This window comes from Euprymna scolopes, chromosome 2 (genome assembly GCF_053919585.1).
Source record: "Euprymna scolopes isolate OS-2025 chromosome 2, ASM5391958v1, whole genome shotgun sequence".
Taxonomy (NCBI): Eukaryota; Metazoa; Mollusca; class Cephalopoda; order Sepiida; family Sepiolidae; genus Euprymna; species Euprymna scolopes.
The window spans coordinates 166,328,496-166,343,851 of record NC_136483.1 but is presented as its reverse complement, the minus strand read 5'-3'; positions in this window follow the sequence as shown (position 1 = coordinate 166,343,851).

Sequence of the window (15,356 nt, the reverse complement as noted above, 5' to 3'; positions counted from 1 at the left end):
TGTTTTTTTAGAAATTTACCTGTAAAGTCCGAAGTTTAAAACCGTTTTTTTAACCACGTTGTTTGTTCGTTTTTTTTTTAATGAAACTTTTTTTGAATTACATTTTTCGAGTAGTTATAAACTTGGAAAGACAGAGGGTCGAATTAATTCACGCCTCCCATTTTGGAATGTCTATTAAAAAGTAAATAATTTACTCACCGAAGTGTTATATATCACAAATTAAAGATAAAAGATCAATAAATAATATATTCAAATTTAAAACAAAAAAATAGTGTTTTTTAGAAATTTACCTGTAAAGTCTGAAGTTTAAAACCCTTTAAAAAAAGATGTTTGTTTTTGTTTTGGTTTTAATGAAACCTTGGTCCTTGCTCCTTTAATTGAAAAAAAATTAGGGCTTGAGCTACATTTTTCGAGGAGTTATAAGCTTGGAAAGACGGGGTGGAATTATTCAATATTTTCACGAAATTTCTGACACACCTAATGCTGCTTAATGGGAAGATACTTCTCAACACTTTCGAAAACGTCGACAGCCTTCACAGTATTTAAAAATATTAGCTATTGGTCTTCTGCATCTAAGTACAGACCAATCTGCCTCTAGTGTGGCGTGAGTAAGTTGCTTTGGTCCGTGATAAATAAAGAGTTGTCCACCACCTAAGCAAAACAATCTATTCAACGAAATCCAATGTTGTTTCTGTTCTAAGATATCACCAACTGATGTATTGAAGGTAAAACGGTAAGTTTATGAGAAGTTAATATAGTTTGGTTAAAACAATATTATATCACGATGAAGACTCCGGATTTCCTCAGTCAAAGGTCATATCCTGGTCAAGATCGTTGTTTTCACCGGTTCATAAGTGTAATCGTAGGGATTACGATTCAGAACACCCACGGAAGCTCTATAGCGTGGTTTTGGTCAGTTTTATGATGACAGAGTCGATGCTCTATCTATGTATTCCCTGCCTCAACATTGGCTCGCAGAAAAAGAACAAAATGTTAAAAAAATTAAAACTTCACAAAAAAAATACCCAACAAAATGAACAACTCAAGTCTCCAGGAATATGCGTGTCGCGGGCCGTACATCACGGGTGCTCTCTCTCTCTCTCTCTCTCTCTCTCTCTCTCTCTCTCTCTCTCTCTCTCTCTCTCCTGCTTGTTGTCTCCTGGAAGAAATTATTCCAATTCCAATTGGTAACATTCGTTTGTGAGTTAGTCACGAATTCCGTACTCAACAAATAATTGATTCCACATGTAAATCTTTAAGTTTTCGTTTATAAAAATGAATTATTAAATAAATTCTGGGTACAGACAAAATGTTATTTTACAGCTATGAAAAGGGACAAACATACATGCAATGTATTTTTCTTTCAACAAGTAGCCTGTGTAGACCATGACTCAAGCAGAACCTTTTTTCGACAACCGACTGTTGGCGCAGGTGGTGAAGTGGATAGAGCCGACTCGCAAAGTCAACCGGGGTTTTCTGCTCTCGACTAGCGAGAAAAACGCTCCGTCTTACAGGAAGGTAACGGTGTGGGGTGTGAGCCAATCCATCTTCATTACGTTAGACTTGGATTCGCCTTTATCGACTAAATTAGCCAATTCACTATGCATATTAATTAGGTTGTTTTCCCAACAGGAATGGAATTCTTCCACAAGTTTCCCACACGGCGAAATCTTAAAAATCGTGAACCTAAGGTCATATCTAAGACAAAACAATATTATTCGACACCATGTAACGGTCCCCATCACAAAACAATATTATTAATAATGCTATGATCTGGGTCCTTATTCCCAAAATTATCTTTTCTTCTTGTATTTTGTGTCACCAATCAAACAATTTAGATAAGCAAGACTACTAGATGGTGCCCGGAATTGTTCACACAATGACAAACTTTAATTCCGCTCTAATTCACCCGCTACTGATGTAATTTTCGACCATCACAGGTAATTCGGTCACATTCGCCCTCTTAGCTCATCCAGCTTCTTAAGGAAATGGCTGAGTCCAACCCGTCTACATATTTCTCGCCCGTCTCCGACATATTCTTAATCAGCCTCATAGCTTTTTTAGTCGTTGACAGACAACGTCCATGATACCTCATCGCTTAGCAACATTAACAGGTTTGTACAGCTTATTTCTTCGACAATCTGTCCAGCTGCAAAAGAACCAAAGTTCATACAACATGCCTTAATCATGCAAAAATTATATGCCTACGCAAGAAAGGGTTATATATGTCCTTGTCTAGTTCATTATGAAAGCAAAGGTTCAGTTCTAATCGAGGGCGATTACTCTCCTTCTATTTAGTTTTATTTTCATGTTATCTCTCTTTGAACCATTGTCTAGTCTGACCTGGTGTCAAATATTTAGTTCAATAATAGTTCATCAAAACGGTCTAATAACACAGTTATTCGGTTCATGTCCTTGCAAAAAAAAACCCCCAAAAAACAAAAAAAAAAACAATTAGTCTATGAATGTTCTTTTTTTTTTTCACCCTCCTCCGAGACTGTGGTCCCTCTGTTTTTTTTTGTTTTTTTTTTCTTTTTCTTTTTTTCTTTTTTTCTTTTTTTTTTTTTCTTCCAAGACCGTCCTTCCAGTTCATTTTCCGACCAAAGAAAACACATGCAATCAAATTATCCAGGGACAACCATTCACCTTTTATAATTTTTTTTATTGTCTCACTTTAGATCTTTGGCTCATCTGGGCCAAAATTCATCTAGGACAGTCATTTAGTTCATTCTCCTGTAAAAGAAATCATTTAAAAAAATCAAAGTCAATTTTACTTGCTTCACTAATTCATCTCCGGGTCCTTGATGCTCAGGAGGCCCTCTTCCACTTGGGTGGTGTCGAAGTCATCCTCTGCTCTGGTTGGGGTCATTTCGGCTTCATGTAAGCTCTGACGAGGGCCACCCTTGTCATCGGTGCAGGCAACCTTGAGACGTTTCTTACTGCCAAGCCTTCTCACTCGCGTTATCACACACCACATAACCGCTAACAGCATTGCAATCAGAACCGTTATCATGCTTATCCAACTTTATGCCAGTTATCCCCTGGGAAAATACCTTTACCCCATTAGCATCCCTACCTGCTATCTTAGTCTATAAGTCTCTCAAGTTTACGTTTACTATTTCTTCCTTAATATTTTTGGCAATTCGAGTCTTTGATCGACACTTCTCCAGATCACAGGTCTGACATCTCTCAACCTTGCTTTGGTGTGTCCAGAGGGGTGGGGCAAAGCCAATAATGGTTTAATATTTTCCAATGAGGTACTATCGTTGAGGACTTTCGTCCATGTCCAGAGTTCTTTTCTCAGGACCCCACGTAGTCTTAAACGGTCAGGTGATGTTAACCTACCTTTTCTAGCATCTCTCGCAACTGTTAGCGGCTTATGACACTTGGGACTAAGTATCTTAACTCTAGGGCGTTTAACCACACCCTTACATGTTTAGTCCATACAACTCAGAACTGCTAAGTTGGCGTCAACCGGATCAACACATATAACTCGTGTGACGTATTTCTGTAACAATACTTCTTCTCTGAATATTTCCATCTCTACTTTACCGGATATGTTTCGGTATTTCTCCCTACATGATTTGCAATTGGACAACTAAAGCCTTTACGTTTTCTCGATTTTTCGTAACCATAAGCCTCTCAATATCCAACAACGGGAACCTTCGCCCCCGCACCCATATGTGCTAGTCAACCGCTGCCTGACCTTGCCGAACCTATCGATTCTTCCCTTGCACTGTGGATCAATTTCTCATATATTCCCAAAGTACATTAGCCTGACCAGGTCCATATCTGTAAAGCTATTCCTTCATTCTATAACTGCTTCCTAAAATTCTTACTCGGGAATAGTCACTCGACAGGGTTCTAAACTGCTTCGAAATCTAAGAAATTATTTCACCACCTGGTTATTTTTCGCATTTTTCTTTTATATTCAATAATTACTTATTCTAAGTGTCTTTTTGATACACGTCAACTGGAGACACCGTTAGTACTAGACTGCTCTCTGGTGGAGACACCCCGGCCGATACGCCCCAACATCACCAACGCCAAGGTCACAACTCAGGCGGGGCCGTTGCCCGACCATGCCCCCCCCCGATTCGTCAAGCGCAAACGGACCAACCTAATACCCCCACCGTCAACTTCCGTTCCCGTCGTATGTCCTGATACAGTTGCTAGCGTGTAGATCTATCTATTTACTCAGAGTTCAAAACTTTTTATCAAATAATTGTTATTAAAAAAGAAACTATTAAACTTCAGGAAACCGTTTAATCATTACTCCGTAATTAATTCTTCCTTAAAAATCATTAAAAAGTCAGAAACAAAATTCAACACATAGCAGAATTCGCTGAAGAAACAAATTGTTGCAACCCGGGCAACGCTGGGTTTATACTGCTGCTAATACCTGAGACTAATTCCATTTGTAAGTCGTCGCTCTGTTTGACAGACAGGGTCAAATAAAAATTTGACCGCGTAACTGCTTGTTGCAAGCGGTTTATAACGATGTTCGCTCATCGCAGCTCACGACATTTAGTTTTTTCTGTTCTGTTTAGTTTTGGCTAGCTGTTTTATCTATTTTGCTTTTTTTTTTCTATTCTTCGCTAGCTGCTTTCTCTTTTTCTCTTTTTGTTTTCTTTCTTTCTATTTTAAAACATGTTCAGTGGTGGCTGGCGTTGGTTTTCGATTCAAATACAAAATCATAAAATATCCATTTTCTTTTGTGTTCATCAATTAATCTGTTACATAAAATTCAATTACTATCCGTACCGGCGGGTGTTTTTTTTCTAAGGATCGGTATAAATTTATCTACCTTTCAACATCTTTATGTAAAAATCTTTTCAACATTCATTTTCAAATTCAAAAATATTTCTATTCATTAGTTTAAATGCCTCGACATTCTTTTAAAAGTTTTTTTTTCCAATTAAATTTTCAGTTTAAATGTCTAAAAATTCTTTTTAAATTTTTTCAATTTTATTCTCAAAGTATCAGTTTAATTTTCTTTTCGAATTCGTTTTTACATTCTTTGCAATTTAATATTCAAAGTATCAGTTTAAATGTTTTCCAATTCTTTTTTTACATTCTTTTTTAATTTAATTTTCAAAGTATCAGTTTAAATCTTCCCAAATTCTTTTCAACATTCTTTTTAATTTTAATTTTAAATAACAAAAGAAGCGACTCAGTTTTAAACATTTTTCCGGAACGTCGGTCTGAATAAAAATGAAAAATATCTTTATTTTTCATTTAGACGGAAGGTGTTAAAAGATAAGCTGTTTAATTGTTATGTTTTCTGTTTTATTCTAGGAAAATGTTATTTATTTTTTATATTTATTGCAGTTCTTCAATTGATATATTTATTATTTTACTTGTTTTATTTAGTAACAGGTTCTCTTGTCCATGTATGCATTCATTAAAGCAAATTGATTTGAAATATAGCATAAATGGATTTTAAAATTCTATTTTTTCAGTTAGAGGGTATTCAAATCACCATACTTTCCAATTAACTTATATTGAGTACATTACTTTATATTATCTTTTTTTCCTTTTTTAATGGAAAGTAGACAATGTATTGTGGTTGCATTATAGGCAGCTCCCGTTACTCTCGCTCCTCCTTATTTGTCACTCAGTCCTTATTTTTAATGAGTGATTTTTCTGACAAAGGGATAAGAAAAAGCTTTATTGTAGGTTTGCAGTATCTTCATGAACAGTCGCCAAAGATGTCGGAAATTTTCTCTTTCTATGTCTATCCTTGTGGCCATGTCACTAGTAAGGGTGCTGGAAATAAACGTTTATCTGGGCTGACCGCCTCATAGTCAGGGACCCGAACCGTGGTTTTACCACTAAGAGGATGTCCTATTAGCAGGTGCAAAGTACTGGGGCTGCTGTATTGCCATTTGGTGAATGGATTATGGACCATGCAGTAGCTTCTAGTGAGGCTTCTCGATGCCATATTAATGGGTAATTATTACGGCTTTACCTTTTTATATGCTACAAAAAATATATTTCTTCGTTTCTTTTTGTCTCTTACTTTCCCTCTCTGCCCTGCTCTAAGCAAGTGTGTCGACCTATTCCACAAATTTAAAAAATCATCATGAAAACTTTCCAGAAAAAAACACGATTAAACCCAGATCTTCAACTTCCAACGTAGACCCCTATTACAATGTCTCCTTCTCCAACATCAGGGATCTACGTACCAACTTTTAATAGGTTGAAACCCAATTACAGGAGACTAAACCAGACCTATTATTCCTAAGCGAAACTGGCACTGGACCGACTCCCTAGAAGAGTTTGTAATTAAAAGATACTCTAACTTAACATCCAAATCTGACCCCCAAGATCGCCATGGGCATGAAATGTGCCTACATTAAAGATGGCTTTCCATGTGGAAGATACATCTCCAGAGAAGATCCTAAACTACCCTCTATGTGCTTCCGGGTTACACGACTTCGTTTATATTTTCTCTCTATCGCTCGCCCCCCGCCCCCAAAATAGCGGAGTTACTATATTTAAAAGCATATATGATAAAGTTGACCACATCCTATTTGCTCATCCTTCGGCTAACATTCACGTCTGTGGAAACTTCAGTGTCCACAATGTGGTTAACCCGCTCAAACAAGACAGATGATGAGTGGAGGTTCTAACACAGTTCTGTCACGTTTTCTTTATTGCTTATGACCTCGCTCAGATTGTTAGCGAACTCACCCCTGTGCCCAATACTGAAGGTCAATATGCAAGTCTCCTAGATCTTTTCCTCACAACTTGCCTTGAGCTATGTTCACATTCTGTTCTGTCTCCACTGGGATCTTCCGACAACTCTGTTGTATCAGTTAAAATAAAAACGAAATGTAATAAGTTATCAGACGTACTTCTCCATCCTACAGTAAATCGATACTCTATGGCTGACTGGAATAGCTTCCGTTGATTTATATCTAATCTACCTCTGCGTTTCATGTTTTAAAAAATTGTGTCCTCTATATAAACATACCTGACGGAATGGTTAATTGGAGGTATAGACCGTTTCATACCCTCAAAATACTTGTTCATCAGTCTACAGTCTTTTCTTGGTTTTTCTTATTAAATCGTCGCTTTCGGCTTCTTTCCTTTTATCATCCAGCGTAACGGGAATTTCTTTCATAATGTTGCATAGAATTGAATTATAATCTCTCTCTCTCTGATCGTAGTGATGTGATCATCGAGTCTTCAAGTGGTTCACCATTCCTTGGTATTAACCGGGATAGCCCGTCTGCGTGTCCTAAATTCTTTGACGTAAGGAACTCCATGTCAAAGTCGTAATTTAGTAGGACTGTTCCCCATCTTTGGAGCATGTTTGCCGTATGTGTAGGCAACCCTTTTTACGAGCCAAAGATGGATATCAGCCGTTTGTGGTCAGTTTGTAGTTTGAAATTTCCTCATTGGAGAAATCTATGAAATCCTGTTACCGCGACAATTATGCTAAAGGATTCTTTCTCTACCTAGGGATAATTCCTTTCCGCAGGTAGTAGGGTTCTCGACGTGTATGCTATCGATTTCGTCCTCCGCTTGAGTCCTCGTTGTTTTTACGTAGCTCCTGTGGAATCCTTTTGCTCTGCACTGTGTGATTCTGTGTCCGTGGCGTGTGCGTCGATTACATTTCCGGGACCGGTATGGACAATCCTTCTGCCAGTGTTCTCCACGCCCTTGGCATGGGTAACTGAGATTTCTTTTGGGATTTTTCCAGGGGCTCATGTTTGGCTTTCGCTTGACTGTTTGGAGGGTAAGATTTTTTGTTACTTCATACCTTTCTAATGTGTGGTACACCTGCCTCTTCTATATATTTGAAGTCTTGCTTATCCGAGATGATTCTTTTGCATTCCTCAGCCAATTGTTGAAGGGTTATGTTTGGTTCCTTTTCCAATCTGTTCAGTGCCCTGCGTCTGAGTTCAGTGTCCTTGGTCGACACTAAGCCTTGAATAAAAATCAGGACCTTAAAGTTGTCGGCCGTCAATGAGGATAGTTCGAGGTCATCACAGTGTCTATACGACTGAAGCAAATGTAGTGTGATCTTTGTCTTCTTTGCGGGTCAGGTTGATGCATCTCCATCTTTTATAAAATAAGCTGATTTTTGGAGTGTAAGTCTATCAAAGATTTCACTGTCTCGTTGCAGGACAATTCACTCGTCTGTTTAGGGATGATTTAGTCCACGAACTTATGTTCCACAGCTCCCAATTTTTGTGATAAAGAACGAACCTTCATCTGCCCGCCCCACAACTTATAATCAATCCTGAATATGTCACCAAATCTGCGAAAATAGGCTTCAAAATTCCACTCCTCTTCAGGACAGTAGTGAAATGCTTCTTATGCTGACCAAATCACGGTTTGGGAAAAACAACATTCTGGTCTGACTCGTTGCTGTCTTTCTTCGCTATTTTTTTCGCTGAATTGCCTTCTTTCCTCTTCTCTTTCTCTTCTTTCAGTTTCTCTTTCTCCCTCCTCTCTTCGTTTTTCTTCTCTGTCTTTTTTTCTCTTTCTACTCCTTTTCTTTCTTTTCTCTTCTTTCTTCTTCCCTTTGTTGCTATAATTTCAAAGCCTGCGTCTGCTGTAAGCGTATCATTTCGACTAGTTGCCTTTAAAGTTCTTCCATTTAAAAAAAAATAAATAAATAGACTCACGAGACAAATCTGTGTCTAAAAAATGATAATCAGGAAAACCGCGGCTTTACGGAGAAGATATGCAAAATTAACAATTCTGAATTAAAAAAAAAATCACGCACATGTGGTTTGAACAGAAAAAAATGTTGAATTTTCCACAGAGAACAAAAAGCACGTGAGAATTTATTTTAACTTTCCATCTCTCTCTCTCTCTCTCTCTCTCTCTCTCTCTCTCTCTCTCTCTCTCTCTCTCTCTCTCTCTCTCTCTCTCTCTCTCCGTGATTAAACCCAAAAATGTTCACTTTTAGCAAACAGTCCCAAAATAAAGTCTTTTGGATAAAGAAAAAAGTTCTGAGGCAACAAAAATATCTTATTTAAAAAATTGAAAACATCTGTACAAACCAAACGTTAGAAATGAATTAGATCAATTCTTTTTAGCAATAGACAGCATTGTATATTTTTCTACTACCGACTTTTTTTGTCGGTGTGATGCCAATATTTACTTTTTCAAAGACGGTAGAAAAATACGAGTTTGTTGAACAGAGCTTGTTTATCCAAAGGAGATCCTTGTGGGTCTTTTTTTCGAATCCATACGTCACAAATTTTGTGGCCCTGGTTATGGGTCACAATATAAGGTGAAAAAGTCCTGGTGTTCTCTACAAGCGGTTAAACTTGCTATGGGCTCTTGGTATTTATTTGTTTTCCCACGAAAACAAAATGTGACACAAGGTCGTTGCGTGTGTGCTCTTCGCTCGATGAAAGAAATGTTTCGCTTAAATAGTGCCAGATGAAACCATATTATCATGAATATAAGAATGTCAACTACCCCAGAACAGTGAGTAACAACATGGGCTGACGATCTGGGTGTCTCAAATTCGAATACAGTTCGTTCCACAAAAATCACCTTTACTTAGGATGTTGGCAATCGTCACGTGGCTTCTACTATAATCACTGATGTCTTTCTAGAAAGATTTCTTCAGATTCATACAATATAATGATAATAACTTCAGCTTCTTTTTTTTTAAAAATAAACTGATATACTTTAATTTGTAAGAATTGGGTTATCAATCTATCTTTTTTCTAAAAAAAAAAAAAAAAAAAAAAAGGTACCACTTATCAAGGCCCAGAGGCCACTCGAGTATAAGGGTTAATGGGTGTGCTGTAGGCAATAAAAATGTCGTAGTAATCGTTATTAGTGGAAATTTGGTAAATTGGATTGCCTAAGGGGAACGGCTCATCAAGAACTTGTTTACATTGGACTTGAAGACTACCACATTCTAGTCAGTTGGAAAGCAGGAAAACGGAACAGAGTTTCACATGCGTGCGGTTCTTAGAAAGAAGCTTTGTTCGTGGAACGTTTAGGTTTAAGCACAGATAAAGAGTGGAGGAAATTATTTATAGTGGTTTCAACTAGACGAGTGTTTTTTGTAAAAGTGAGACAAGGGAGCATAGATTTGAGCTAAGATGAATGATCCATTTATTTATTTATTGTGATCAAACGTTATAAGTGTATAATGTGATTAACCTAACGTAGATCGACAGTCAACGTATGCAAACGAGCGCTTAGAGGTATTTTACGGAGACATATGGGAATCCGGTTGAGCAATGTTGCTCTATGACTTCAACTTTTCTTAAGTGAATTGAAATATTTAAATTTGTGAGAATTTCGTTATTATTTCATTTGATTAACATTGATTCTTCTACGTAACGATGCAGCATTCGTTTATTTTTATTTCTTTATTTTCTTGAAAACAAACGGTATAAGCATATATCGTGATTACACCAACGTAAATCGACTGGATCGTTTTGATCATCAGTCTTTTTTTTTTATTTTACTTTTTTAAATTTCAGCGCCCGGATCATATTTTTTTTTCGTACTTTTTAAAATCTCTTTTCTAAATAGGCATTGTTTTCGAAATAATATCCACCGACTGATACATAAAATAAAGAATGAAACTATTGCAAGAAAAAAAAAAAAGAAACAAACAAAATCAGAACAACAAGAGGCGGCCATCTTTGTCAATTGGAAACCAGGTCGCTATTAAGACAATAGGGTCGTGAGCAGAACGACAAAAGATGATGGTTTCATTATTTTTTCTTTTTCGTAACGAAGTAGGATTCACAAAATAATGACGATCGTGCCCGGCGATCACCATTTCGTGGAATGTCATCCACGAAAGAACTGAGTATGTTTCCGGTGTGAAGAGAAAATTCCCTCTAAACTTAAATAATCTCTGGAGCTTATTATCCGTTTGCGTCATTCGTAGCAACGAATTGTTTTTATTTATCTTCATTTGTTTACGCTTTCAGCATTATGCCTTCCATATCAAAAGTATGAACGTTTGAATAAACCGAATTTAACCCCTTTAATCTTGACGCCAAAATTGTTGGCCATCGTCTTAACCACTCCAGAGAACCAATCGTAATATATTATAGATGATTTATAGGCGATTATAATAATGCGAAAATATACAGGATTAGGCACTAGTTCAGAAATTAAACCAGACGTAACAAACTGGTTGCTCGGCTTCGCTCGGAACATAACGTCTACTGCCGGCTTTCGCCGAGCGTCGCCGATTATCAAAGTGTAACAGCACTAATCAAGGAAAATACTGAAGAAAACTTTCTTTTTTTTTCACAAAGGAGTCACCACTTATCAAGGCTCGGAGGCCACTCGAGGATAAGGGTTAATGAGTGCACGTTTGTCAATGGGGAAAAATCATAGTAATTGTTAGTAGTGGAAATTTGGTAAAATAATTTACTTAAGGCGACGGCTCATCAAGAACTTGTTTAGGTTGGACTTGAAGACGACCGTGTTGTAGTCAGTTGGAAAGCATGAAAACAGAACAGAGTTCCAAAGGCGTGCAGTTCTAAGGAAGAAGCATTGTTCATGGAATCTACGTTTATGTTTAGGCACAGATAAAGAGTGGGGAAAATTATTGATAGTGGTTTCAACTAGACGAGTGTTTGCTGTGAAAGTCCGGTAAGAAGTGACCATAGATTGGAGATCAGACGAGCACTTGCCATGAAAATACATACATACATACATTCATACATACATGCATATATATATATATGTGTGTGTGTGTGTGTGTGTGTGTGTGTGTGTGTGTGTGAGAGAGAGAGAGAGAGAGAGAGAATGTGTGTGTGTGTACATATACATATTTATATTCGAGGTATATACATATAATTAAAAGGGTTTAAATTTTCGATATATTTCAAAGGTAGGTTTGCCATTCACCTACCAACCCTTTACCGCACTGTTATCCTGCCTAAAACTCAATTTTTGAACCAGTAAATATTACTATTTTTTTTCTTCTATATTCCGTGCTATCTACTTGCTTAAAACTTTTTGTTTCCATATTTCAGTCTCGCGAGTCAAACTTATTAGCAATGTATTTACAATAGAGAAATTGGAAACTATAATTGCTTTCTAGAATTCGTTACTTTGGGAAAATGAGCTTGTATGTTTTGAAATTAATATGAGGAAAGAAATCGAAAATTATCTTTCCAATTAAATACAGGAGAAAAAAATCTACAGGCCAACCCCTGAAAATACACAGCCCTTAAGCCCCTTTATTACTACTCTGAAATAGATAGTTATCTTGGCACTTCAAATTCATTTCACTTAGAGACACTTGTCTTTGAGGTAAGCCGTTCTTTCCTGGATCGCTCGAAAGACAAGCTAAGTACATTTAGTTATTCTGTGTTGTATGTAACCTATATGTAAATCTAATCCCACCATTTTTTTCTGTGCTTTGTATTTCGGACATATCTACGTACTTATTAATATGTTATACACTTATTTTCAAACCAATTAATTACTAAAACAGAATAGTTTTTCCGCCACACTTAATGCACACACAGTTTCTTCTTAATTAGTTAGAATAGAACAAAACTTTATTTAACTCGAGGATAAGAGTTAATGGGTATACATTAGTCAATGTGATTATAGCGTAGTAAACATAAGTAGTGGAATTTTTGTAAGTTGGATTACATAGGGGGGACGGTTCATCAATAACTTGTTTACATTGGACTTGAAGACAATGCGGGGGCGCAGAAATACATGGTGTAGAAACCAGGGACATGGTTACACCTCTCGGAGTAATGGGCCCGTAGATCTTTTCATGTCATCCATCTAGGAGAAAGAAAACTCTGATATTAAAACTGAGGGAGGAGGCTTTCTCAGTCATGGTCGACAACTTTCATAGAGCTGGTGACTCGAACAAATTCTTCGGTTTGCAAACCTCTCTGCCTATTGCCGGCTTTCACACTCCTTCTTTGTCTATTAGCCAGGCGCAGAGGTACAATACCAGGGACCCACCGGTACCACCCTGTGTTTGGCCTTGTTTCCTGACTAGGACATTGAACGCCGTTCTCCTATCCTAACATTCTTTCTTTCTCTCACAAATTAAGCAAATTGGGTTGACTTGTGAACCACTCAGCTGGTCTGGACCGGTCTTGTCTGGGAAGTTGTGGGTACCTGGTTAACAGTGTGTCTGGCTGCTGTTTTCTTATCGTATTGCCATCGAAACAAAATACTGGTAGAACATAACATTTTCGCTTGACTGTTGGCATTCGATGCGTTTTTACCAGCGCTTGTTTAATTGTCGATTTTGATCAAGGGCCTTTGTAAAAGGCTTATGGACAGTCATGTTTGATTCCAACTTAATAGAGTAAACACTAAGTTTGTTTCGAACTGAAAACAACGCCTTGAAATAAGTTTAAACACAAATAAACTTATCCAGATAGGTAGAAAAGGCTTGCTTTTGGTAACATTTATTTGTTCCATATTTGTCCTTAATCCCCCTTTTTTTTTGTTAGTTACAGGAGCAAATGTCCGAATCTCATATTTTCTTTGGGATGGTGTCTAAACTTAAATCTAAATATAATTTCGTTTATAATTCGGAAAACTTCTAAATGTTTCCCTATATGTGTTTTATACAAGATTTTGATGAACGTATCGTGAAATTCTATCTATATTTTTCACTTGTGTCTAAAGTGAAAAAGTACTATAGACATTAATTATTTCAGAAGAAACCGATGATAGAAAACGACAGTGTTCAGACGGCGCCAAAGATTTAAAATGTTCTGGACAAGGTTTTTCAATGTTGAAAAACCTTGTCCAGAACATTTTAAATCTTTTAACATAAAGTATGAACTCCCTGATACGTTTATTGAATACTTGCGGAAAGGTTTACAAAAAGGTTGTTTACAGTAATGTACGTATAAAAAAAATTAATTAGACTCTGAGAATCAATGTTAAATCTAGGAGTTGGATTTATAATTCATTGGTGGTCCTTAGCTTTATGTTGTAAATGAACAACTTCTAATAAATAAATCATTTATGTTTGCTTCATTTTTATTGTCAAGAAAAAAATTAAAATAGCCGTTTTGGAATAAAAAAAAAATACGTTTCTGATACGTTAAAAAGTTCCGATTTTTCTGATTCGCGATTCCGATTCTGATAAATCGTCCCAACACTATATAAAGATAGACGCATCAGATGAATATCTGCCTTTGTAATTATTCCAGTGTTCTTTGAAAAATGTTCCGCATATTTTTCTGTTCCCAAAGTATTAGAAATGCCTTTTTTTTCTACTAACGCACTTACTGCCGGGAGGGGTAATTAGAGATAGAAAACCATCTCAGTCAGTATAAAGTCAACTGAAACGCTAATTTCACACTGGTGTCTAGCTGCGAGCTCGGCGGCTGACATGCAATCTGCCCCGTCCACTTAACTTCGGACGTCGAAGGGGGTCCTGTCAACAAACGAACGGACGCAAACGACAAGGAATAACTTTTATTAATCACATACTTACTAAATGGCAAATCAATAATAAGACTCCTACAGACACAAATCTATCTATATATCTATAAAAGTGAATGTGTCTGTGTGTGTGTCTGTTTGCATTTCCCTACGCAATAACTCTGTCAACTTTAAGACTACAGACTCAAAATGTGGTATACAGGGTACTGAGACTTGGGAAAATCTTTATAATCCGTTTTCGGTCAGAAATTTGGCTGTTAAGTGGTCAGAGTTCAACGATTTGACCTTTGAGAACTCTACCAAACTCCTCCGACAGTTTTAGGTATAAACACTTGGAATTTTAGATATAGGTTCCTTGCACATGGATCTAATTTAATAACTTGATTTGAGCCCAAAACAATAAATGTTAAGGGGTCATAATAGGGGTCAAAGTTTAAAAAAAAATTGACCTCTGCGGTCTCTACCAAATTACTCAGACAATTTCTGATCTAAACATTTGAAATTTTACATAAAGGTATTCAGAGATAGGACAAGCTTTTTAATCGGTTTGGGTCGAAAATTTTTAGTTACCAATATATAAATGTATGTATGTATGTTTGCATGTCTGCCTAAAACTTTCGACAGAGGCGACGAATTTTACTAAGATCAGTATCCTTTTGAAGTTCGACCTTTCAGACGACAAATATCGAAAAATTGACTAAAAACATTAACATATTTACCTTCAACTGAGCACTTTTCTACGGGGATTTTTTCGCCGATATTTTTGAAAGTCATCCTCTCCTTTCGATTGTCTAGCCTTAATTTAAACCTATTTTGCCCGGAAATACATAAGGGCGCCCTCTGCATTTCTACTCCTTGTCTTGAACGCGTTTCTATTACTTTTATTTGTATGTTATCAATTCAATAATTTAAAAACTATATCGATATATTAATAAGATATTTGTGCGTCACACTTACATCTTTTT